The sequence below is a fragment of the Macaca mulatta genome, chromosome 6 (assembly GCF_049350105.2).
Source record: "Macaca mulatta isolate MMU2019108-1 chromosome 6, T2T-MMU8v2.0, whole genome shotgun sequence".
NCBI classification, from domain to species: domain Eukaryota; kingdom Metazoa; phylum Chordata; class Mammalia; order Primates; family Cercopithecidae; genus Macaca; species Macaca mulatta.
The window spans coordinates 121,394,523-121,409,186 of record NC_133411.1 but is presented as its reverse complement, the minus strand read 5'-3'; the positions used below and the strand labels follow the sequence as shown (position 1 = coordinate 121,409,186).

At 49.1% G+C, this 14,664-nt stretch overlaps 1 protein-coding gene across 3 annotated transcripts in view; it reads right to left on the bottom strand.

Annotated features, from left to right (window-relative positions):
- The window catches only part of LOC144341515 (SH3 domain and tetratricopeptide repeat-containing protein 1-like), a 55,319-nt gene extending 42,999 nt beyond the window's left edge, over nt 1–12,320 (bottom strand). For 2 of the 3 annotated variants that reach the window (XR_013418484.1, XM_078005101.1), the window contains exon 1: nt 12,045–12,320. The gene's annotated coding sequence lies outside the window, so the exon portion shown is untranslated. The remainder of the gene's footprint in view (nt 1–12,044) is intronic. The other variant, XR_013418485.1, reaches the window with a different exon arrangement.
- Nucleotides 12,321–14,664: the final 2,344 nt, after the last annotated feature.

Below are 14,664 nucleotides of genomic sequence, written 5' to 3'. Positions count from 1 at the left end.
GGGGTTTCACCATATTGGCCAGGCTGGTCTCAAACTCCTGACCTCATGATCCGCCCGCCTTGGCCTCCCAAAGTGCTGGGAATACAGGCATAAGTCACCGCACCTGGCCTACTTTACCAGTTTTATTCCTGAATTAAACCTGTTATTACTATCAATAATGTCAATCAGTGCCATTTCATTCACCGTATGACACACACACACAAAGCACTCCATACTCGCTCCACCTATCTGCTTTTCTGCAATGGCCACAGTGTTCCCCATCTTACATGAGAGGCACACACAAAGACAATGACTTCTCCAAGGTTTTGTAATTCACAATCAGTGGCAGAACCAACATGACCAACAACGTCTGGCCAAGGCCTGTGTTTCAGCCACACCATCTGGTTGCTGCCCCTAAGGCTCAATGGGCAAGTAACAGATCACTCCGATTGCAGAGGCTTCAGAAATGCCTTCCACCATGGTACAATGGACGGTTCGCTCTCAGAAGGGGAGGCAGGGGTGGGAATCAGCACACAGTTCTGCTAGGTTTCTCATGCAGGGCACAGACTATGTATTTTGTGCCTTGCTTTGCAGGTGAAATGTCTCCTGCCCCCTGTACAACAGCTTTCTTTGTCCTCTCCACATAAAAGTACAACTGAGTTCCTCAGGGGAAGGCAGCGATCACTGCCCTGTGCCACACCTGACTGATGTCCAAACAAGTGGACACACAGGCTCTTCTCTTATGGCCCAGGCTGCTCCCATCTGCTAAGCATCAAAAACTACACGTAGGATTTGCAGAACATGAATGACATGGAGGTGACTGCTTTATCTCTGTTGAAAACTTACTGCACTCTCTTAAAAAAGGGAATTCAGGAAAAACTGAACATTTGAGGCTGGCTGGCTGTAATCTTCAGCTGCTGAGAAAGCCTCAGCTGCTCGGTTCCACTGTGGAAATCCAACTCCTCCCTCAAAGTCCAACTCAAGTACACCTCCTCTGCGGTGACTGCCCCTTCCTCCCTTTCACAAGCATGTGTTCCCTCTGCAGTCCCAGAGCATTCTATCACCACCTCTGGAGCCACGCTGTCCCAGCCTACAGCCAGCTCAGTGCACAGCTGCCTCTCCCTTTGTGTACCTGCAGGCCCCACCTGGGCTGGAAGGCTGCCTCCTTCTCCTCCGCACAGAGGCGGCACTCAGGAACTACTGAATGAGGGAGGGAGTGGATGAGCAAGATCAGCCAAGGGCTACAGGGAGTGACCTGCAGCTCCCAGCAGGAACAGCCCCTGCCCTGCCAATCCGGAGGTGCTGGCTCTGTTCTCAGCAGGGCCGCTAAAAGCTCCCTTATAACAGCTCTAGGCCACAACGGTCAACTTGGTGTCAGGCCCTAGAGACACCGAAACTCCTAACAAATAAAGAGGCCGCGTATGCAGCATGCTCGTTAAAAGCACAGGCTTCGGAGTCAGAGCTTGAATTCCGCTTATTATGTGACCTTGAGCAAGTTACTCAATGCATCAGTCTCATTTTGTCACCGGCAAAATGAGGACATTATCTGCCACACAGTGTTGCTGAAAAAGTAAGAGAGGTGACAGACGCAAAGTGCTTGGCACTTACTTACTCTTATTGGTTTATTACAAAGAAGAGAACACGGGAACAGCCAAATGCAAGAGAGGCACAGGGCACACCATGGGGCAGAGAGGTCGGGGCTCCCATGCCGTCCCTGGAAGTGCCACCTCCCCAGCACCAAATGAGTTCACCAAACCAGAAGCTCCCCAAACCCAGTATTTAGAGGGTTTTATGGAGTTTTAATAACATCAACATGGTTAAGTCACTGGCTACCCGTGACTAGCTCAATCTCCAGCCTGTCTCGTCTCCCCTCCCAGAGGTAGGTGTGGGGCTGACATGTCCAACTCTATAATCATGACTCATCTTTCTGGCAACCAGCCCTGATCCTGAACCTGTCTAGGGGCCGAAGCCCCCTGTCATCTCATTATCATACAAAAGACACTCCTATCACCCCAGAGATTCCCAAAGTCTTAGAAGCTCTTGTGTCAGGTATTGAAACCTAAGACCAAATATTATAACCAATGATGTTCCTATCACTCAGGAAATTACAAGGGTTTTAGAAGCTGTGGGCCAAAAACCAGGAAGAATACTAACTATATACACTATTATACTATGTATCCCACTATCACAATAATTTTTTTTGAGACAGAGTCTACCTCTGTTGCCCAGGTTGGAGTGCAGTGGTGCAATCTCAGCTTATGGTGCGATCTCAGCTCACTGCAACCTCCACCTCTCAGGGTCAAGCAATTCTTGTGCCTCATCCTCCTGAGTAGCTGGAACTACAGGTGTGCAACACTACAACTGACTAATTTTTGTATTTTTTAGTAGAGACGGGGTTTCACTGTGTTGGCCAGGCTGGCCTTCAACTCCTGGCCTCAAGTGATCTGCCCACCTCGGCCTCCCAAAAATCTGGGATAAGTCACGAGCCACCATGCCTGGCCTCACTAGCACAATAATTATACTGAGAGGATGGGGGAGAAAAACGTGGGCAACAGGAGGAGCGGGGAAGGTAAGCAGCCTGAATCCTTGTCTTCCATAGTAGGACACCTCCCTGTCTTTCACACAATCTAGAAGAACGAGCTAAAACATAAACACAGTAACCTCCAAGGAGCAGGGATCAGAGTGGAGAAGGGTAAGGTGGGGGATTGCTGGGTTTTGTCCTAAGCCTTGTTAATTTCTGACTCTTAGAGCTGTAGGCCTGTACAACTTTGCTAAAAATGAGTATTTACCTGTAATCCCAGCACTTTGGGAAGCCAAGGTGGGCGGATCACGAGGTCAGGAGATCGAGACCATCCTGGCTAACACGGTGAAACCCCGTCTCTACTAAAAATACAAAATACTAGCCAGGCGTGGTGGCAGGCGCCTGTAGTCCCAGCTACTCAGGAGGTTGAGGCAGGAGAATGGTGTGAACCCAGGAGGCGGAGCTTGCAGTGAGCTGAGACTATGCCACTGCACTCCAGCCTGGGTGACAGAGTGAGACTCCATCTCAAAAAAAAAAGAAAGAGTATTTAGTTTTTAAACAAAATCTGATACTTGACCAACAACAATACTATATTAAGTGATATGGTTTTTTGTTTTTGTTTTTGTTTGAGAGAGGGTCTTGCTCTGTTGCCCGGGCTGGAGTGCGGTGGTATAATTCTAACTTACTACAGCCTCAAATTATTGGGATCAGGTGATCAACCTCTCGAGCAGCTAGAACCACAGGTGTGCACCACCATGCCCAGCATTCTTTCTCTCTCTTTTTTTTTTTTTTTGGTAGAGGTGGAGGTCTCGCTATGTTGCTGGTCTTAAATTGCTGACCTCAGTGGATCCTACTGCCTCAGCCTCCCTAAGTCCTGGGATTACAGGTGTGAGCCACCACACCAGGCCAAAGTGGTGTATTCTAAAATTTTTTGGAATCCAACCACTTTGAAAAAGTATGGAGAGCTATAAATCATCTCCCCATAAACACACATGGATGCAGATACACAAAATTGTTGCACAGGATTTTGGGGACTTCATAAAGTACTGAAAGCCAGGTTAAAAACCTTAGGATTATACATTCCGGTTTCTTTTTTTTTTTTTGAGACAGTCTTGCTTTGTCATTCAGGCTGGAGTGCAGTGGCGTGATCTCCGCTCACTGCAAGGTCTGCCTCCCAGGTTCACGCCATTCTCCTGCCTCAGCCTCCCGAGTACCTGGGACTACAGGCGCCCGCCACCATGCCCGGCTAATTTTTTGTATTTTTAGTAGAGGCAGGGTTTCACCATAGCCAGGATGGTCTCAATCTCCTGACCTCGTGATCCACCCTCCTCGGTCTCCCAAAGTCAGGGATTACAGGCGTGAGCCACCGCGCCCGGCCCTAGATTCTGGTTTATTAAAGGAAATGCATTTCAAGTCAGAGTTTGTCATTTATTGCACAGGAAAATAAAAACTTAGTTAAGAAAATCAAAAACACCCATATGATAAAATGAGGTCCTACTTGGTTTTAAACTACTTGGTGACCACCGTCAGTTGTTTGCTTGACCACAGGATGCACCTAATTCCTAACTATGAATAAAGGTACAAACATTGTTTATTGGGCTTTTGGCTTCAGCCTTGAAACAATCAGATTCTCTCAAACTCAGGAATGTGAATCGCTGTTGGGTTGATGCAGCTGTTTCCATTCTAGAAATGGACCTGGAATCATGTACCTTTTGCCCATGAAGAGTCCTTTGTGTAAAACTTGAAAAGGGAAGGTCCCAAATTCCCCATATGGTGTTTCTTCCAGTAGAGGAATTACTCTAATGACTTCTTAGCAAAACTTACATGATCAGGGCAGGCCATCAAAATACTCCAGAAAACAAAGTTTAGCTCCATTTCTGATGGACCTGTCTCCACTGCTATCAGTCTCACCAACAGCCTCACATCAAGTCAGAGGAACGGTTTTTTCATTTCAGAAGGATCTTCATGGCTGGGTGTGATCGCTCACGCCTGTAATCCCAGCACTTTGGGAGGCCAAGGCGGGCGGATCACAAGGTCAGGAGTTTGTGACCAGCATGGCCAACATACTGAAACCCCGTCTGTACTAAAAATACAAAAATTAGCCAGGCTTGGTGGCACGTGCCTGTGGTCCCAGCTACTCAGGAGGCTGAGGCAGGAGAACTGCTTGAACCCGGGAGGTGGAAGTTGTGGTGAGCCAAGACTGCACCACTGCACTTCAGCCTGGGCAAGAGAATGAGACTCAGTCTCAAAAAAAAAAAAGAAGGACCTTCACGTTCCTGCCAATTTGCAAAAAAAAAAAAATTGATATCTGTTAACCAGAGGCAACGAAAAGCACCTCCCAGGCTGCTGTAGTAAGTGGATCGGTAACTGGTGGGAGATTCCATCCCCCGAGACCTGTGACTATGTCGTGCAGCAAAAGGGCTTTGCCACAGGCCTTAGGAAGAGTATCCGGGGCTATCCAGGGAGGTCCAATCTAATCCCATGAGCCTCTAAGAGCATAGAACTGGCCAGGCGCGGTGGCTCACACCTGTAATCTCCACACTTTGGAAGGCTAAGGCAGGCGGATCATGAGATCAAGAGATGGAGACCATCCTGGCTAAAATGGTGAAACCCATCTCTACTAAAAATACAAAAATTAGTCGGGTGTCATGGTGGGCAACTGTAGTCCCAGCTACTCAGGAGGCTGAAGCAGGAGAATCACTTGAACCCGGGAGGTAGAGGTTGCAGTGAGCTGAGATCACACTACTGCACTCCAGCCTGGGCAACAGTGCGAGACTCCATCTCAAAAAAATATTTTAAAATAGGGAATAGAACTTTCTCCGAGTGCAAGAAGAGAAATGCACACAGGAGAACTGGAGAGCCTGACCAGGTCCCTGGACTACCTAGTCCTGAGCTGATGGGATCACGTGCAAAGACCAGATAGAGGCCTCAGGAGCTGAGGGCAGCTCCCAACAGATGGAGAGCAAGGGAACAGACACCTCAGTCCTGCAACCACAGGGAACTATATTTGGCCAAAAGCACTTGGAAACAATTCTCCAGTGAGGAATGCAGCCCAGCCCACATGGTGATTTTTGCCCAGTCACATCCACGTCAGTCTTCTGCCCCATAGAACTGTGAGATGATACAATTTCCATTGTTTTAAGCCACTAAATTTGTGGAAATGTGGTAAAGCAGCAACAGAAATGAATACAGTGATTCACGTGGAAACCCCTAGAAGAGTGTCTGGCACAGTGTTGACACCTGACAAGCGTTTCCTGATTTCCTTACATCGCAAGGCAGGGCTGGCCACACTCCATCCAAAACAATAAATGATAGACTTGTTCTGACAAAACAGATTCAGTGAATTATAAATGGCCCAGAACACCTACAAATTTTAGGTTTCAGGTAAGTGATTCCCTTTCTTTTCACTTAGAAGCCTCCCAATGCTCATTTTACTGATAAACTCTAAGTACCAGGCAGGAGACTAAACACCAGACAAACCCAGCCCCAGATGCCCCAAGGGAGCCCATCCCAGCACTCACTCCGCTGCACTGAAATGATGTCCAGGTCAGTTTATCCCACTAGACCAAGAACTCCAGCTCTCCATGTGAGTCACCAGTGTTGCCTCTGCATCTCTGCTTCTAGGATGGTGCTTCTGCACTTCACAGGAAATCTGTATCAATGTTTGTCAACACTATATATGACAGTGTCACTTAATATCTGCACAGAAAACATAAATTCTTTGAGGACCAGGGCCGGGTTTATTAGCCTTTGTACTCCCACTGCCACTGTCTGAGACATCAGAGGCACTCGGTAGAAGTTGGTGAAGAGAAAGAAAAGGCAGAGGAGAGACAGGAAAGCAGGACCAACACCGCAGACACAGATTCTGAGGTGGCCGGAGGAGAGGCAGGGCAGAGAAACTTCCTGGATGCTGGAATGGGGTTCACTGTGATACCTGCTGCTGGATTTCAAATGTCAAAGGTGACGCTTTGCTGACCTTGACCTCTGACTGCCCTTTAGCTTTCCCAACCTCAACACAGGGCACTTAGAAACTGAGATGTCAAGAAATTATGCTTCTTTGAACCATGGGAATGTTATTTACATGGACGTTCATTACTGCATTTTTTACATGGGAATGTAAATAATTGAAGAGATTGTTAAAGGCTAAATCATGCACATTCAATAACTTTGTAAAATATTAATGATAACTGAAACACAAATTTTGATGTTCCCCAAAAATGCTAACATATAAAACAATACTGGCCAATTAAAGATAGAAAACAATCCTAATGAAGCTCCCCAACAGACACATTAAAACTTCTCTGTACATAAAACATTTGGGATTTCAAAGGAAAACCCAGATTCATTCCACTCTTAATACGGCGTTTTTTTAAAAAAAAAAAATCTTAGGTATTACAATATTTCATTTAAAATTTACAAAATTCCATTACATTCATTATTTCGTTTGATCCTCAAAACAATCTCCTGAGTTAGGCAGAACAGGTATTACTAACAACTAACTCCATTTTACAGGTAAGGGAACTGAAGTTCAGAAAGTACTTGGGCTTAACAAAAGCTTTAATAGGGCCACATATCGAAACCAAATCCTCTGCTCAAAAGAACTAGAATAAGTTATCTTTTACATATTATTCATACTTGTATCCTGTCAATATCCAAAAATGTTTTGAAGTAGCCTGCAATAATAGACACCTATCCAATAAAAACATTAAAATGAAAAACGGGGGGAAAAAAAACAGCAGGTGACATGGGAGACAGACGAAGGTAGATAGCAAAGACTGAGACTTATAATCTAAGAAAACTTCATCTCTGACCTTCCAGTTCCAGGGAGATAATACTAAAGGAAACAAGATGGTTTCTAGACTCATCAACTGACAAAAGAGAGGTTGCATCAGTTCTTAACTCTGAAACACTCCTAGCAGCCACAGCAAATCTCTAGGACAACATACCAATGGCATCAAAGCAAGAGTATACTTCAGGGATAGAGTGAATTAAGTTCCCTGTTTGGGACCCAGGCCAGGGCTAGAGAAAAGAACTCTGAAATGTAGAGCTCAAGAATACATCCTCTGTCGGCCAGGCGCAGTGGCTCACACCTGTAATCCCCAGCACTCTGGAAGGCCAAGGCGGGCAGATCACGAAGTCAGAAGTTGGAGACCATCCTGCCTAGCACAGTGAAATCCTGTTTCTACTAAAAATACAAAAAATTAGCCGGGCATGGTGGCAGGCTGCGGTAGGAGAATGGAGTGAACCCAGGTGGCGGAGCTTACAGTGAGCCGAGATCCTGCCACTGCACTCCAGCCTGGGCAACAGAGCAAAACTCTGTCTCCAAAAAAAAAAATATATATATATATATATGTACATATATACACACACACACACACCCCCTCTGTCTTCTCCATACCCATGTGTCCCCTTCCGTGAGAGACTTCCTTTCATTTAATGCATATAAAAATCAAGCCTACTCTAAATGAAAAATACTTTGACACAGAAGCAGCATTAACTAGTTAAGTTTTATTAAGACATTAATAAAATCTAGAAAACCATAAAGAAAATCTGGTCGTGTTTTGAAGCCCTCTCCTAAGATCAGATTCCCCAAAAGAACAAAGTGCATGGGGCATATAGCAAAGATCTTTTCCTAAACTAAGATAAGAATGCAAATCAAAATAAAGGCAAAATCCTACTGAGTGAAGCAAAAATTGTAATTCAGTAGCTCAAGACTTGACCAAATGGCTATTTTTAATCCCTATAATCATCCAAATAACTAGGAATAGCAGAGAAAATTGTGTCTCCTTTCTACAAAGACACATGGTTTTAAGAAACTCAAGCACATCAGGCCGGGCGCGGTGGCTCAAGCCTGTAATCCCAGCACTTTGGGAGGCCGAGACGGGCGGATCACGAGGTCAGGAGATCGAGACCATCCTGGCTAACACGGTGAAACCCCGTCTCTATTAAGAAATACAAAAAACTAGCCGGGCGAGGTGGCGGGCGCCTGTAGTCCCAGCTACTCGGGAGGCTGAGGCCGGAGAATGGCCTAAACCCGGGAGGCGGAGCTTGCAGTGAGCTGAGATCCGGCCACTGCACTCCAGCCTGGGTGACAGAGCGAGACTCAGTCTCAAAAAAAAAAAAAAAAAAAAAAAAAAAAAGAAATTCAAGCACATCAAATTCCCACCTTACCAAACAGATAAATTGGAAAGGAGCTTAGTATTTTATTTTTTAATTATTTATTTACCTTTTTATCTTTTAGAGAAAGGGTTTCACTCCGTCACACACACTGGAGTGCAGTGGCATGATTACAGCTCACTGCAGCTTCTAATCTTGGGCTCAAGTGATCCTCGCACCTTAGCCTCCTAAAGCGATGGCATTACAGGTGTAAACCACAGCACCTGGCCTGACTATTTTAAAGAATTAATTACCATATTCCTTAGAATTGTAACTCCTTTATAGGTCATTCAACATGTGATGCAATTTTTTATAAGTGGTTTTTTTTTTTTTTTTGAGATGGAGTCACTCTGTCGCCCAGGCTGGAGTGCAGTGGTGCAATCTCGGCTCACTGCAAGCTCCACCTCCCAGGTTCAAGTTATTCTCCTGCCTCAGCCTCCCGAGTAGCTGAGACTGCAGGTGTGTGCCACCACATTCAGCTAATTTTTTGTATTTTTAGTGGAGACGGGGTTTCACCGTGTTAGCCAGGATGGTCTCCATCTTCTAACCTCATGATCTGCCTGCCTTGCCCTCCCAAAGTGTTGGGATTACAGGTGTGAGCTACCACACCCGGCCACAAGTGGTAATTTTAAACTATGCTTCAAACCATTACACAAAGCCAAGTACATCTACTCAAGGCACTCTCAAATTTCCATTTACTCCCATTTTACTCACCAAAATAAAATGTTAAATTGGAACGTATTTCACATGACACTTAAAAGATCAACAAACTGCTCCTGAAAAGGTCTGAGCTCAACAACTCCATTAATAAGAAAAAAAAACAAACCAACTGGATATAGGGAAGATGCTACACATAAAACACAATTGTGAAGAATATGCAAGATATTGCCAAAAAGCTGCTTAAGCTTTCATCATAGATACTTGTCCTTAACTCTGAGATAAAGTATATACTCATGTAACTAAACTCGTTTAAAAGGAAACAAAGGGGAAGAAGAAAAAGAACTTCCACTTTAGAATCCGCATTTTCAAAGGCCTCCATTATTTACACCATTGCAGGGAAGAGAATTTTTCTCTGCTATATTTGCCTGAAAGAATTAAAGGTGTAGGGCAAAAATTCTTGGAAATTCTGTAGTTTATGATCCTCAAAAGTGAGAAAAATGAAGCCCAGAAGAGAAGGCCTTCCAGGAAAATTCCAGAGCCAGAGGTAGACCCAGTATATTGTTTTTGTTTTTGTTTTGAGAGGAAGTCTCACTCTATGGCCCAGGCTGGAGTGCAGTGGAGCCATTTCACTCACTGCAACCTCCGCCTCCTGGGTTCAAGCTATTCTCCTGCCTCAGCCTCCTGAGGAGCTGCGATTACAGGTGCCCACCACCACGCCCAACTAATTTTTGTATTTTTAGTAGAGACAGGGTTTCACCATGTTGGCCAGGTTGGTCTCGAACTCCTGACCTCAAGTGACCCGCCTGCCTAGACCTCCCAAAGTCCTCGGATTACAGGCGTGAGCCACCGCACCCGGCCGACCTGGTAAGTTTTAATCAAGTACTCTGAACTATGCAACAAACACTAGGAAGTAATAGAAAAAAAATTAATCTAAAAACCCTCTGGAGAGTCAAAGAATTGCAGATTTAAAATAGCATGAATACTTGGATTTATGGTACTGAAAAAGGACCTCGCATTTACCAGCATGCACAAACTGCCTGCGCACCTCTATCAGAGCATTTTTCAAGCTGTGCTACAGTTAACTATGTACTGCCCAAAGCCAATCTGTCCCTGCAGATCATAAGCTCTTAAAGACCAGGACTTCAGGAGAACAAGCAAAACTTCAGAGAGAAGGGAGCCACAGAAACCGAGTTCATAGCAATGGGTTGGCAGGAGCTGATGACTGGAGGTGCGCGGTAGCCTTGGGGTCTGGGACAGCGGAGGGCAGAGAAGGCAAAAGGGCCTGCATGACATGCTACAGGGCTAGGAGCCACAGCTGCGGTCATTCAGTTTTGTCTCCTATGCCTGTTACTTATACACCATCTTTTGTTCAGAAAGAACTTCACGTTGAGTATTTGGACTCCTTGAGCCTTCTGCTGTTTGTCTCCGGGACGTTTAACACTCTTAAAAGGGGAAAACGGTCCAGTTCGATTTTCCTTCCTGGGACATTACAGGTTTTTCAAAAGTTTGATGAAAGCATTCACTAAGGAGTGATTCCACTTTCTTTGGTGTCTGAGAAATACACGTCTGAGGGGCAGCATCAGGTCTCCCCACCCACGGACCTCACCCTGGCTCTCCCCTCATAAATCTGACCTCTAACTGTAACTGCCTTGGCCTCATTCCGTGGGTGTGGATGCTCCTGCTTGAAATGCATTTTCCAGCCCGCCAAATTCTTGGGAGAGTTTCTTCCACTCTCCAAGCGCTGAGAGCTACAAAGTTCAATCTGGCTTTCCAGATTTTTTTTTCTTCCCATTACTAACGGAAGAAATCAAGAAGCGCGGGGCAGAAGGGCCCTGCTCCCTCGAATCAGAGCCTAGCCCGGGGCCAGAGCAGGAAGTTCGGCGGTGGGACGCGCGGTGACAGCCCCTCGCCCCCCGGGACCCGCCAGCCAGGGCAGAGGTCAGTGCGGTCTGTGTGGCCGCTGCGCGACAGCTCCGGGCCCGCGCCTCTCGCTTCCTCCCGCCAGGGAAGTGAGAGGATAAACCATGGGGCGGGGGCAGTGCGCCCCCACCAACCGCGCCCCCCGCGCACGGGCCCCCACTACACGCGCGTCCCAGGCGGGGTCGACCCAGATGAGACACGGGGCGGCGCACAGCCCCACTAGCAGGGCGGCCAGGACCCACGTGCGCGGGTCCACGCAGCCACCTATATAGGTGACAAAACACTCAGGAAGCCGTCATGCGGGGCCGGGAAAGAGCCCCCACGCAGAGTCACGGACTCCCTCGTCCGAAGGTCCGCGCAATCCCCTCGGTGAGTCTGGCGAAGCAGTCTTGCTGCGAGGGAGGGCGGGGAGGGCGGCGGAGTCTTCCACTCGCCGTGACCCGGACCCCGCCCCACGAGTGGGTCCTCGCAGGGCCCCCTCTGCCGCACGCGGGGACCAGCTACACCGCGGGGGACCGGGCAGAAGCCAGCGCCCGGGTCCATGCAGTCCCCTCCGCGGCAGACGCGGGGAGCCGGGGAGCAGTAGGGACCGGCCCCCACCCGCAGGGCGACCAGGACCCCGCGCGGGCCCACCCGGTATCGCAGCAGGCGCGAAGCCCCGGGTGCCACCCGAGGCCGAGACAAAGTCCAGGCGCAAGGATCCCGGATCCCGACCTCGGACCCTGCGGGGCCCAGCTTGGAGCCGCCACGCCCGGGGCAGAGGCCCCCGCCCGGTCGGGAGACCCCGTCGCCCGTCGCGCTGTCTCACCTCAAGCCGCTGCCTCGCAGCGCTCGCTCCTCGTCGGGGCGCCTGGGCCGACTGGAGCGCAGCTGAGCAGCCGACAGAGCCGCGGCAGCCTCAACAATAGAGCCCCGGGGGCGGGGCCTCCGCCGCCGCTTCAGCCCGTGTTCCCGGCTCAGGATACGGCTCGCATCAAGGAGCTGCAGCTGGCCTGGGGCTGCGGCCGGGACACACACCTAGCAGTTACACAGGCCCCGCCCGCCTCCCGCCGCCCCGCCCCCCGGCCAATGGGGAGCGAGCTGCGCGGAGAGGGCGGGACCTGGGGGAACAAAGGCAGGTTGGGCGGGGCGGCGCTGGGACTGGGCATGCGGGGTCCAGCTGGAGGACCGGACCCAAGAGCTGGCCGGATCCTGGCCTCCTAGAAGACCCAGCTCAACGTCCACCTGGAGTCTGCTCTACAGGACGCGCTCATCTCAAGCCCAGAACTCAGGCTTTTAGGGCAGAGAGCGAGAGACAGGCTTGCTTTACAAAAAGGGAAACTGAGGTCCAAGGAATAGGATTGCCTGCTGCCCGAAGTCACGTAGTCCCATTCACTCGTTCACCTTGTCATTCAGCAAACATTTGGAAGCACGTATGGTGGGCGTTAGGAGTGAAGTAGGGCCAGGCGCGGTGGCTGGCACCTGTAATCCCAGCACTTTGTGGGGCCGAGGCAGGTGGATTACTTGAGGCCAGGAGTTCGAAACCAGCCTGGCCAACAAGATGAAACCCCATCTCTGCTAAAAATACGAAAACTTAGCTGATCGTGGTGGCGCGTACCTGTGGTTCCAGCTACTGGGAAGGCTGAGGCAGGAGAATCATTTGAACCCGGGAGGTGGAGGTTGCAGTGAGCTGAGATGGTGCCACTGCATGCTCTCCAGCCTGGGCGACAGAATGAGACTCTGTCTCCAAAAAAAAAAAAAAAAAAATTAATAGATGGGAAGTAGAAGCGAACTTAGGCCTTCCCTGAAGGAGCTCGGCCAAGGAGTACCTGAAATGTCTCTGCATCTCTTTAAGGTCTGATAAAGGAACCAGGAGCGAGCACTAATCACTTCCCTTTCCAGCCTCAGAGCTTTCATGTGTTTGCTGTTCCCCGCCTGAAATGCCAAGTACCAATGGTATTTATTTATTTATAGAAATGGGGTCTCCCTATGTTGCCCAGGCTGGTCTCAAACTCCTGGCCTCAAGCCATCCTCTCCTCTCAGCCTTCTAAAGTATTGGGATTGCAGGCATGAACCACTATCCCCAGCCCTGATCATCTTTAAAACGTCTTTCCTCATCTTATTTGAGCTTCCTGCTTCATGTGACCCCACACCCTTGGTTTCCCTGTACTTCCATAGCTGCTGCTCGGTGGGTCCTGGGGACCCACCCCCTTCTCTGCCCAACTTGTATATGTCTGGACTCAGGCCAAATGCCCTTCCATTTGCAGTGGGCACTGTCACAGGAAATCTCATGCCCTTCTGGGCTTCACAAACCATCCACATGCTCTGCTGCCTGCCAGAGACATCTATCCCAGTCAGATGCCCAGCCCTGACCTTTCCCAAAGCCCCCGCTGGACACAGGGAAGCATCTCAAATTTTCCGCGGGCCAAAACAGAGTGCTTTATTAGTGCCCTAACCTGCTCATCCACATTCTTGTGATTCTCTGTGAACAGCCCCTCCATCCACCCAGCTGCTCAGGTGAAAATCTCAAATCCTCCTCCAGTCCTTCCTCCCTGAACCTCTCATGCAGCCCTCTGCCTTCCTAGGACGCTGAGCACCCCTCACTCCCAGTGCCAGCTGGGGTGCTCTCTGAGTGGCTGCCACCCACTTGGCATGAAGTGTGACCTCTTGCCCGGTGTGGTGGCTTACGCCTGTAGTCACAGCACTTTGGGAGGCTGAGGCGGGCAGATCGCTTGAGGCCAGGAGACTGGGACCAGCCGGGCCAATATGGTGAAACTAAAATACAACAATTAGTCAGGCATGGTAATGCGTGCGTATCATCCCAGCTACCCTACCCAGGAAGCTGAGGCAGGAAAATTGCTCGAACCTGGGAGGCAGAGGTTGCAGTGAGCCAAGGTCACACCACTGCACTCCAGGCTGGGCAACAGAGTGAGAATCTGTCGCAAATTAAAAAAAAAAAGAAAAGAAGAAGAAAAAAAAGAAAGAGAAAAAGTGTGACCTCTCTAAAGCAAGGCAGTGTCCCACTCTGATTCACTTCCATGTGCAAAACAAGACCTGCGCCCTGAAGGCACTCACTCAGGGAGGCTGCTGGGATGGGTGGATGCACAGTTAAGGTCTTCATGGTGGCTGGGGCTGACCCCATCCCCATCGCTCTTCCCACACACACCTGCACACTCATCACTCCCACGCTCACACCCACCACTGAAAGCGTGGCCCCTAATTTGATTTGCCTAACAAGGTCCCCGGACGAACAACACATGCTTCCCTACCTCTCCCCTGCTAGGGCCCCACCGTGTTCTGGGATGTACTCAGGGATCAGGAGAACAAAACCTCAGGGAGTGAAAGAACATTCCGGGGTGCAGGCCTCTGCATCCCCCTCCATGCCCTCACCCCTGCCTGACACACCCTCACCCCTGTACCTGGCCAGCTCCTACCAACCGTTAAAGTCT